We start from the raw sequence: 11,317 nt of genomic DNA on the forward strand, positions 1-11,317 counted from the left end.
TTATTTATATTTACATATTAAAGATGTTGGTAAGCTTTTACTAACGTCACACAATTAGGATTGAAAAATTTACCACTTAACGGAGAAGTCAACGACGTGTGTGCGAAAAAGTACATAAAATTTCAGCATTTAACAGTTACTTGTAACAACAATGATGTACATATTATTGCTTTATGCACACAATAATTATTTTCATGTTCTTAAAGAGATTCTACGATAATGACTTCCCTTTATAAAATATAACCTTTTCGCTCGGGTGTTGATTGGTTCATCCATTTTGGACAAATTCATCCTTAATAAACACTTTTTATCACGTAAGTAGTTATTTTTATTTTTCCAAATTAACGACTTTTGTTTATATTATTATAAAATGCTAACACATTCTCATATTAGTGACCAGCATGTTTGCTCGATTTTCTTTACTTTCGGTATATCATTTAAGATTTTTGTATTTTTAACATTCTTCGCTAGAGTAGTACAATATTTTTCATTCTTGTATTACGGTTTAAAAGATAAAAGTTACTCTGTAGGATTGGTTCTTTATAATGTTATAGTTTTCTTATTATTTTAGAAGATAAACTTAACTATGCTCGTATTACTTTTGTTACTGTAAGTTTTGTACCATTAGACCTTCTTTATGGTGATCTAACGAGATCCATTAATCGTAATTTGTATTTTTAAATCGCTTCTAAGAATCACTTCATTGTTGGCCTTTCCAACTGGTTAATAGTCACTTTATACCACGCAGTTAGGGTAACCGTTTTATAAAAGCAATTAATATTGAATCGAGACCATTTACTACTGTCCAAGTCAGTTTTTCTGCAAATAGTTTCTATAATTTGCGAAATTATTCAATACGTGGCACACGAAACTCGATATTGTCACAGTTGAAGAATTTCGTGCTCGCACAACTAGAAAAACGTTTGGCGATCGTGTCGGGGGCAACGAGAAAGAAGTACCCGGTTGTTCGAATCCTCTACTTCTCTTGTAGTGTCAACTTCGAAAGAGGTTTCTCGTGTACTCCGATTTGTACCTGAAAATCGTGCAATCTTTTTGACGCGTTCGTTTCGGTATTCATCGCAGTCCAGACATTGAGATACGTTGTTTTTAAACAGTGATATCATTAAGAGATATTCTAACGGTAAACAATGTCCTAGTTGGCCAAGCAGTATATTTACACCGTCGTATCTAAAGATATATTGTGGTGTTACTGCCATCGTACAAGAAGTTGTAAAATTTTATTGCACGTAACATAAGAAATGGTGTACTGTATTAAACCGTTGGGAACGGAGCACCTTTAAATATGGTTATCAGTCTGAATGAGATGGTGTTGTAACTGTTGGGTCGAAGACAGGATTAACACAAAACTTACTTTATTCATCTTATACGTACATATACAGTGGTTCTGAAAGGTTTCCGTTAGAATTATATACCATATTATAGTTCTTTCGCGTAGATAATTTACATATCGATACTCTATTTACATTAATGAACTGCAATTATACATATACATAAAAAGTGAAATATTTACTACATTTAAATATCTCTTCATTTACGGTTCTACGAAACAAGTCATCGGGATAGAATTGCACTGTTTAAAAGGATACGTCCAACAGCAGTATAATGATTTTTTTAAGACAATTTTTTACGCGAACGTAAGGTCATCGATTCGTTTTTTCTTAAACGGCAATCTATATTTTTTTCGATACCTTTTTTCTTTAATAAATCAAATACATGTCACAGTCAGGCGTTACTTTTTTGAACAATTTTAATTTACATGCAGACTCTCTTCACAATATTACAAATTTAAGACAAAAACAAATATAGGCCAAGTACTCGTAATTAAGTAGGAGCATTGACAAATGAACTCTGCTATAAAAAATTGAACTATTCGATTAAGAAAATAAAGTTGACCTCCGAATGTTCTCTGCGTTTTCACATATAAACGCCTTCTTCAAATTGTACAGTTTCTTTGTTAATAGGTTTTTCCTACATTTTAAAATTTTAAAGATAATTTGCAAAAATTCGTGTCAAGTTTAAAGACACAAGGTGCTTTTATCGTTATCTTTGTGTTACCAGTAAACAATGGTAGTATTTTTACTCGTTGAATAAATTAGCTTGATCGAATAAATTAATATTTTTTATGGAAAAAAATATATGGTTTCTTGAAATAGAAAAAAATATTCATTTGAGCAAATAATTAATAAAGAAATACCTTTCTTTTAGGATTCAAGATCAGTATATTTAAGCATATCTCTAAGCATATTTATATAATTTTATCGTTTTATAATTTGTATTGGAGTTGTTTGTATAGAAACAAAAACATTTTAAATACTCTACTTAGTGGAAACATATTTTTACTAATCGTTAAGCCGAAAAAAGTAAAAATTATTTGCTGTTCTTACAAAGTCGTAAAAGATCCAATTTCTGTTGCGCTTTTAATTAAAATTCATCGGTAATTATTGAATAAAGAGTTTCTATGTTTTAGAAGCAAGTTAAAATTATTTTGAAAGATACATCACCGTGTTATAACGTTTTATATATAAATGCAATAATTGATCAAACCACGTAGAGGATTTCAATTCAATTAAATTTGATTTAATTCTAGATAATGTACACAAAATTATGGCAAAATTATGGTACCACCAAGTCCAATAAGAATAATTAATAATTATTCATCATTTTAATTAAATTAAGTTAGAGTTTGATGGGATTGTAATTAAAATTTAAATGCTTATAATTGACGTTTAAATTATGATCAGCGAAATAATTGTAAAGTATTCATTAGTAATTATCCATTAGTAATTATAAATTGTATCTTACAATGAATGTCAAATTATAATCGACGCTGATACTCGATAACACATCTAACTGCATATTGCCATTGATAATCCTGATTTTAAACAAAAATCGAGGGTTCATTGTGTATGTCATTACTGACAGCTTGATGTACGATTACAAGATTAACAATTCTTCGTTTTCCTCGTTCGGCCCCAGCAAGAGATTAATCCGATTGCAGGGAATTGTCGTTCGACTGCGTTTCAATTTACAGCTATGAATGAATTATTAATAACGTCGAGCATCTCCAACCAACCGTGACAGAGCAACGCGTGTCCGGTCACTTATTTAAATTACGATCAACGTGACTATTATCCGCTGGAAAATAATTACCGCTCTTCATTCATCCAATAATCCGTGTCGTGAAATGATCGATTAATTTTTACGTAATTGGAATTTCATTTCTAAATTAGTGAAATTCTTTCGTGTAAATTGGTGCATCAGAAATATGAATTGCGCCTTTTGTTCAAGAAACCAGTGGAAAGGAAGGTTAAAATAGCGAGAATTTTAAGAATTTTCTCTAAGAGGTTGATTAATAATTAAATCGTGTACAGAGGAAATACATATTGTGACGGTGATTAGAGTATGCGATGCTTATGAGTTTAATATAATTAGAATATGGTTTTCGTGAGCTTTAATTGTTCACACATTATTATTTCTAATAATCGAGTTAAATTAATTTTGTATTTTACTACAATTTATTATTGCTTTTTAAGGTCTCTTGAAAAGGGCATTTTATAATTAACATTAATTCATACATTATTTTACCCAAGAAAATTTCTTTCAAGGACTAGTTTTTACGAAAGAAAATTATTTTTGATGATTCCTCAATTTGAAGCTAGGATATCGAAAAACATGTAATTAGTGTTTAGAAGTGGAACTTTTGGATCGAACAGGTTAACTTTCAGGCACTTACTAATCGATGTTGATAATTCTGTACACGCTAGTTTTACTTTTACAATATTATGAATATATAATATTTATTACGTACCTGTACAGAACTACCTTGCTTCCATATGTAGACAATAAGTTTATTATTTCAACGTAATTTTACAGTGAATTTTCATATTTGTGAAATCATGTTTGTCCACTTTGAATATCTTCGTTATTTGTGTGCTCTACGAAAAAACTTTTTACGACAAAATTACATTGTTTTATGGGGCGCGTGTAATGATGAAGCAGAATTTTTATACGAGCTGCTAATATCATCGATATTTTTTTAAACGAAATATCGCACTTGTTTACATAATAGCCGCTGCTGAAACGATTTTAGAATTGTTCTTATTTTTACTGTCGAAATATGTATTAATAACTATAATATGTATTAATAGAATTATGTGTTACTAAAATACAAAATTATGGATAAAAATTTGTTTGATATAAGGAGATGTTGATGCACGTTTTCGAAGCAGTAGAACATCGATGAGTCGAAATGTTGATCTTAGAAAAGCCTATTATCGAAATAGACAAGGTAAGTCCTAGTTTACTCTTAAAATGTTTTCGTTTCAGAAGAAACTAGTTTTCCCTTAATATATACAGTAATTATCTGTATTATGCTGAGCGTCAAATATTTCGATCGCTCACGACTATTGAGGAGAAACTTCCAATCTACTACCACCTATAGATACACTGCCACTCCATCTCTCGTCTCTTCGTGAAACTTTCGTATACGGAGGCACGTAGCAATAACGTAAGTGAGGCGGTAGTTAGTGACATCAATCACGGTCGAGGAAGTGGTTTTGAACAGTCAAAATATTTGGCGGCAACTTAATGTCACAGTATAACTGCGTTCGGTAAATTTAAAAATGCGAAAGCTTTTATACGAATAATAGACGAGTAAAATCATCTTGCAACGATATCGCGTTGCAATTAAATTTTAGAATATGGTTTTCGTAAGCTTTAATTGTTTACTCATTATTATTTCTAATAATCGAGTTAAATTAATTTTGTATTTTACTACAATTTATTATTGTTTTTTAAGGTCTCTTGAAAAGGGATTTTTATAATTAACATTAATTCATATAATATTTTACCCAAGAAAATTTCTTTCAAGGACTAGTTTTTACGAAAGAAAATTACTTTTTATGATTCCTAAATTTGAATTAGGATATCGAAAAACATGTAATTAGTGTTTATTCAATCGTGTAGTATGATGTCTCTTTGTTCATACATTGTGAAATATTTCATTCTACAATTCAGATTATAATTTTTATTCAACGTGTTGTGGGAAAAAGCTTGTGTATTTTTCATTCGTTAAATCTTGATTTTCGCTTCCAAGTAAACATTAAAATTAAAATTCTAAATTCTTTTTAATCGTAGGTAAACAATTCCTTTATTTGTCGGTTTTAATGATAATGTTTTCAATCGTATATTTTTCCCTCTTCGACAATTCAATTTAAAATTATACAAGGGAAGAGATACGTTGGGTAAGTTAAAAAAAATCAATGATTTTACAAAGATGAAATAATGTGGATACGCGTTTATAGTATCCAATGCATGAGATTTCGAATGATACATCCTGAAATAATAATTTTAATCTTTTGAGTTATTTCTTCTCGAAGTATACCTACATCTAAAATAAGAATTCTAATATTTCGCGTTGTGTTTCCTAGTTTCTACGTTTGAAACACGTACATTTAAAGCATAGAATTACCCATAGGAAATCGGTCCTCAACCTTGATACGACCGAAATATTGTTACTTTCTGTAGTTATCTGAACGAGCCTATATCTTCTTCAATAAATCCTATTAATTCAAACAATGATGTTTCAATTGTATATTGTACCGTTGCGATGTGACTTGGTTAATTAATAAATAGTTTTCCTGGATTTCATCGAGAAAACAGATATATACTAACATTGACGATGATTAATGAGATCATACGTTATTTAAATTGAACATCTTGTATGTTATTTTGGTAAATGAAGCGGTGATGGAAAGGAATGACAGCAACGTGTCGAAGGGAATCGTAAAGTTTTATATATCGAGCAGTAATGTAATCTGAAATAATTTTAGTGGGCGATCCTCTAATTATTTCGATCGGCGCAATAAATCGCATCGGAGTAACGTGCATCGTTTTTCGAAGCGCAAGGCACGATAATGAACGCCTGCAAGTGTTCTCCGCGCGGATTCCATAAAAATCAAAACGGAGTGCAATGCTGGGGTTCGCTTAAACGAATTGATTGTGCTCCGAGTTACTGCGGCTCGCGATGTAATGAACATAAATAAAGCCGGATTTGTAAAAGAGCGGATCATAAAGCACGTAGCCAAGAAATGTGTACGTTGGTACATGCAATGTACATACATACAGTTGTAGACACGAAGTTTCTGCAACCCGAGTCAAGTGCGTGATTAACGAGCTTAATCCGCCCGCGGTGGGCGCATTTAACCGTGTTGTGTAAATAATTGGGAAACATTTGGGCGTATCAGTATCGAGCAAAAGAAACAAAATTGTTTTATCAATTCTTGACGTGAAAATTTCAAATACGAATTCAACATCCTAAAGAAACGGTCAAAGACAATTTTATCGTTTGAAAACAATTTATGCACCATTTTTCTAACTTGTCCGATCGGTTAGTACGAGTAAACAAATTTTATTCTCGTATTTTTAAACGCGATTTCGTAAAGGCATACACAAATATATATGGTTGTATTTTAAGATTTCTTTTGAATAAGTTTCAGTAGGGTACTCGCTCAGATTCTTCGAAAGAGAAAAATTTATTTTTAACGCGAATATATTCTTTCAGAAATTACGAGTATTTAAAATTAAGAATCAACAGGTTAGCGTTATACGACCATTAATGGATCTCGACTTTCGAAATGTTGAGAGTTAGTACTTTTCTCTTATCAGCTACAACGTTGAAGAAACGCATTTGGTAGCCTCCATTGAGCATTTAGTTTGATGTCTAAAATTAGTAAATTAGCAAATAATGTAGTCTGTTACGAACAATTATGTTAAATATGTTTAGTCATATTGTAAACGTTTCGACTTGTTGTTTGGATCTTTGTTAGTAATGACATTATTGTATTTATAATAAAAGTAAGGAAAGATGGTTTATATAATTCAAAGGATAAGAAAAAGAATAAATTATTTTGTGGAAAATAAATGACTAAAGAAAGTAAAGAAAATTTGGTGAAACAACTGCAGAGTAAACAACTGTAAACTTAAGTGTGGTTAGAAATAAAATGTAACAGTTTACGATTTATTTCACTTTATACACTTTAGATCGTAATTGCAAGTAATATTTTTAATATTTACATGTAAGTACATTTTTCAATATTTTTTGGTTGTGTGAATCTCAAAATGTTTTTCATCTAGTTTCGGAGATATTCGAGGGGAACTATTTAAATGGGACACCGCGTCTTCTAAATTTACAAACATTGAATTTGTTTACTATTTCCTAAAATTTTGCATTTTTAGTGGATAATCATCGAATCGCTAAAAATATTCAATGCGAGAGACTTTAACGGCAATAAAAATAAATTAAATTATCGTCATTAGACGATGACCATCGCTGTTATTTTTTACTGCTTTATTGTCTACTTCGTGGAGGAATTACATTACTTCTGGAAAGATTCAATAATCTCCGAAGATTGCTCTTTTTAATATAGTGCAATACGACGTTTATTATTTTCTTAGAAGCATTTTTTCTCCATAATACTTTTTAACTCCTGCTATAACATTTTGTAACTTCTGCAGTATTTTTTTAATATCACCACTTTCATCACTTTATCGAGCGTTTTGTAGGAAACCATATTGCTCGTGAAATTATTTACTAACATTACGATAATTGTTTCTTTAAAGTTATTCAGTACTATATTACCTTGTTTTAATTTAATTTCACTTCGATTATATTTACACTTTTTCAGATAAATTTTTACCCAATTTATATTATCTTGTTGGAGCAATATTTTCCAATACTTGTTGCAGCCTCACAAGTCGCATTTTTGGAGGCAGGGAGAGCTTCAATGGGAAAACTTGGTTATCGTCACACTAACTTCCATTTACTCGAACTGAAATGGAAGAAAGGTATCTTTCTTCTGCTGTGATTTCTAAGAACATTTGATGATTTGTTAAACAAACTTTCCCACGCAAGATGAAAAATGGAAGGAAACAGACGAACGGCAACGAACTCTTTCATGTCGGAAAAGAGATAAGTACTCTACCGTGCAAACGTCTGCACGGGAACAAATCCAGATACGAGAATCGTGTCGCCATTCATAAAGAAATGACTCAAAATCCCGGAGACGTAGAAATAGAGAAAATAAAACGAGCAGCAATATCTTATATCCATTAATAATGGGTGCACGTGAATTAACGGTAATGTGAATTTAAAAGTTTCGTAGATTAATTGCATTCGTCCGTGTATAGAGACGAGATCCTTTATTTGTTGGAAAACGTAAATCGATGGAAATTGTGGTATTGTTCATAGATTAAGGTGACTAAATAATCGAGGCGTAAAAATGAGCAAATATTGTAAAACGATCAATTTGTGCAAAATTTTCATTCTTGTCCATTGATATTAGGTGCGATTTAATCGTAATTGCGAATATAAAAGTTTCTTTTATTATTTGCAGTAGCTCGTGCACAGTTACGAGTGGGTTTATTCGTTGAAATACATAAAATACGGTGGAAATGGTGAAGAATGAAAACAATAAATAAAACGTGGTACTTGGGTAGAAGTTCAATACTTGTCCATTAATAACGAATGCTCGCAAATTGAACGACATGTAAATTAATAATTGTTTGGATTAATTGTAGTATGTACGCAGTTACGAATAGTTTTATTTGTTTGAAAATCACAAACAAAAAATACAGTAGGAATAGTGTGTAAATGGATGCTTCAAATTCTAAAATGAAAGAATGAAAAAATAAAACGAACAAATCGTCTAAAATTTTTATTCGTTTCGATAAAATCTGAATGCCTGTTAATTGTCGCAAATTGAATGTAATTGAGTGTAAAATTTTTAATTTAATATCAGTTGGGTGGGTGTAGCTGCGAATTGGTTCGTTTATAGAAAATCAGAGAACGAAGTAATATAATTCGTGTACGAAGTCTAAAATTTCCGATATACTATATCCAGTTAGAAGACTATCGATTTGTGTAAAATTACCAGGACACTTATAATCGTGCTCTAAATTTATTAATAACTTTTATTTATTATTGAATTTATTTTATCGTAAATTCGAAATGAACGTAAAATTAGTTTCACATTTTTTATTTTAGCGATTCGTTGTCTAGGTACAAATAACTTTATTTATCGAGGAAACAACGGAGACAAATCTGTTAGTTATAAATCGTGGTGATATTTTTAAACAGATATCTCGAATTCGCGACACATAGAAACGAAGAAATAAAATAAGGAATTCGTTCAACATTTTTAAGATTATCTGCGTAATGTAAAATAGCTGTAGCATTAAATAGGATACGTTCGATTAATTTTGGCAAATTGAAATTTAATAGTTTATAAAAATATAAATAACTGTTTATCGTAGAGCAGAAAATAAAAGTATATTGGATATAGAGTTTGGATTGCTGACGCTTATAAAAGTGTTGTAAAAATAAAATTCAGTGACTTATCGCAAAAAAGTTATTCAATGAAGTTTAATACCGTGAAATATAAATACGATCGTACACAGTGACACGTGACTTTGGTTTTATTTTTAGCCGAATTACTTTGAGAGAATCTTTGCTTGAAAGTATTCATGTTGGTCGATAAATTCTTGGAGGAATTGAAAAACCTTTTTTATTTTTAAACTGATATAATTACGTATAATTAAACATAATCTTAATACTTAAAACTACTTCTTTAAGTGCACCAGTGTATTATTTAAGATAACCATTATAATATTTATCAGAAATGTATTATTTATTTCCTTTGTTTTTGTAAATTTCTTTTCATTGAAAAGTTGTAAATATTTATTTGCTTATGTTTAATAAAATTCCGTTGAACAATGATAAAAAGTCCCATTAACTTTTCTCGTCACTCGATTTTATTTAAAACTTATTAAAACAATTATTTAGTATATATAGTAGTTTTAACATTTATTTATGAGGATATTTCTATATAGGAGAAATTTATTTGACTCGACTGCTGTTTGTGGGTATTTAGCAATGGAACCATCTAAAAGTTTCAACAATGCAGCAAGTTTAACATGCAAAGTTTGTACAATTTCAATAGTGCTTTCTGTTAACCTAATACAGCTGAAATAAGCTATCTCGACTCGACTATCTCGTATTTGAAAACATCTCCACAATGAGTTAATTCGTCCCCAAAGTATGATAATTATACATGTAGAAAATCATTTGTTTTCGTTCCCATAGAAGCACATAACACTTTGAGATTTTTCTACACCCACCGTTACACATTCACCGTTACTTTATTACAATAGAATGCTGAAAAAGTATTGTCAAACGATAAATATAAAAATGGAGTTTCAGTTTCAAAAATACTTATTAAAAATTAAGCATTCCTTACAACTGGTTCCAATATTTCCACGAGATATGTAGTATTCCGCTTATATAAAAGTGTTCGGAATCGAAAGGAAACTCGTGGATCAACACACGAGTGAATTATATTTTTTTCATTTTAGATATTCGAATCTTTCTCATTTTCTTGCAAACAAGTAAGGAAAGAAATGTTTCGAAAGTTATTCATACGTCACCAGTTATCAATTCATTGTCAATATTTGGTATAATCTTTGGAAAGGAGATCCTTTGATTATTTTGTCAAGGAATTATTAATTTTGAAATTACTTTACAATTCTAAATAATTTATCATACCATTTCAAGTGTACAATGAAACTAATCTAAAAGTTTTAACGCAAAAATTAATTTCCTTTTTAACCAGTAATCGATTCCATACAATGTTACATGTTCTTTACATACCTTTAATAGCAACCGTGCAGTATCACTTGAAATACAACCAGAGAAACTAACCTGGCCAGTCAGAATAGTCCTAATAAGGTTTCAAATGTCCTGAACTTCAAGCTGTTTCAACTATTTATTGACCATTCACCGTCGAGGCAACGACTCTGTTCTGCAATTCTAATTCCATTGTATAATCTAACGTTTGGAGCGAAACGAAAGTAAAAATATTAACACGGAAATTGATTTCTTCGATGCGTATTCCCTATTCCGCAGGAACACGAGCGGAGGAACACTATTTGGAGACTCCGTTACGCTGACTGTTCCCCAGTGAACAATGCTGTCCTAAATCATCGGCTAACGGCTCGATCCTGCAGGATATCCTTGCAAGGATCAAAGAAGATACGGCGAGAAGCGCAAATACTGAATATTGTAAAACATTAAATCCGTATTTCTTTTTATCGGTAGATATTTACGTTCAAGGTATGAAAACAACCCTCAAGCTTGTGGACGCAATACCAGTTTAGTTCAAGCATCTCGAATGCAGATAGAGAAAACTATTGAAATTGAATAAAATTTTAACGAGTAACTACAAGGTCTGAATGCAAATTT

At 30.7% G+C, this 11,317-nt stretch overlaps 1 protein-coding gene across 1 annotated transcript in view; it reads right to left on the bottom strand.

The window, feature by feature from the left end:
* LOC143149096 (uncharacterized) overlaps nt 1–11,317 on the bottom strand; it is a 178,601-nt gene that overhangs the window by 42,348 nt on the left and 124,936 nt on the right. The window lies entirely within an intron of this gene.

This window comes from Ptiloglossa arizonensis, chromosome 7, assembly GCF_051014685.1.
Source record: "Ptiloglossa arizonensis isolate GNS036 chromosome 7, iyPtiAriz1_principal, whole genome shotgun sequence".
NCBI classification, from domain to species: domain Eukaryota; kingdom Metazoa; phylum Arthropoda; class Insecta; order Hymenoptera; family Colletidae; genus Ptiloglossa; species Ptiloglossa arizonensis.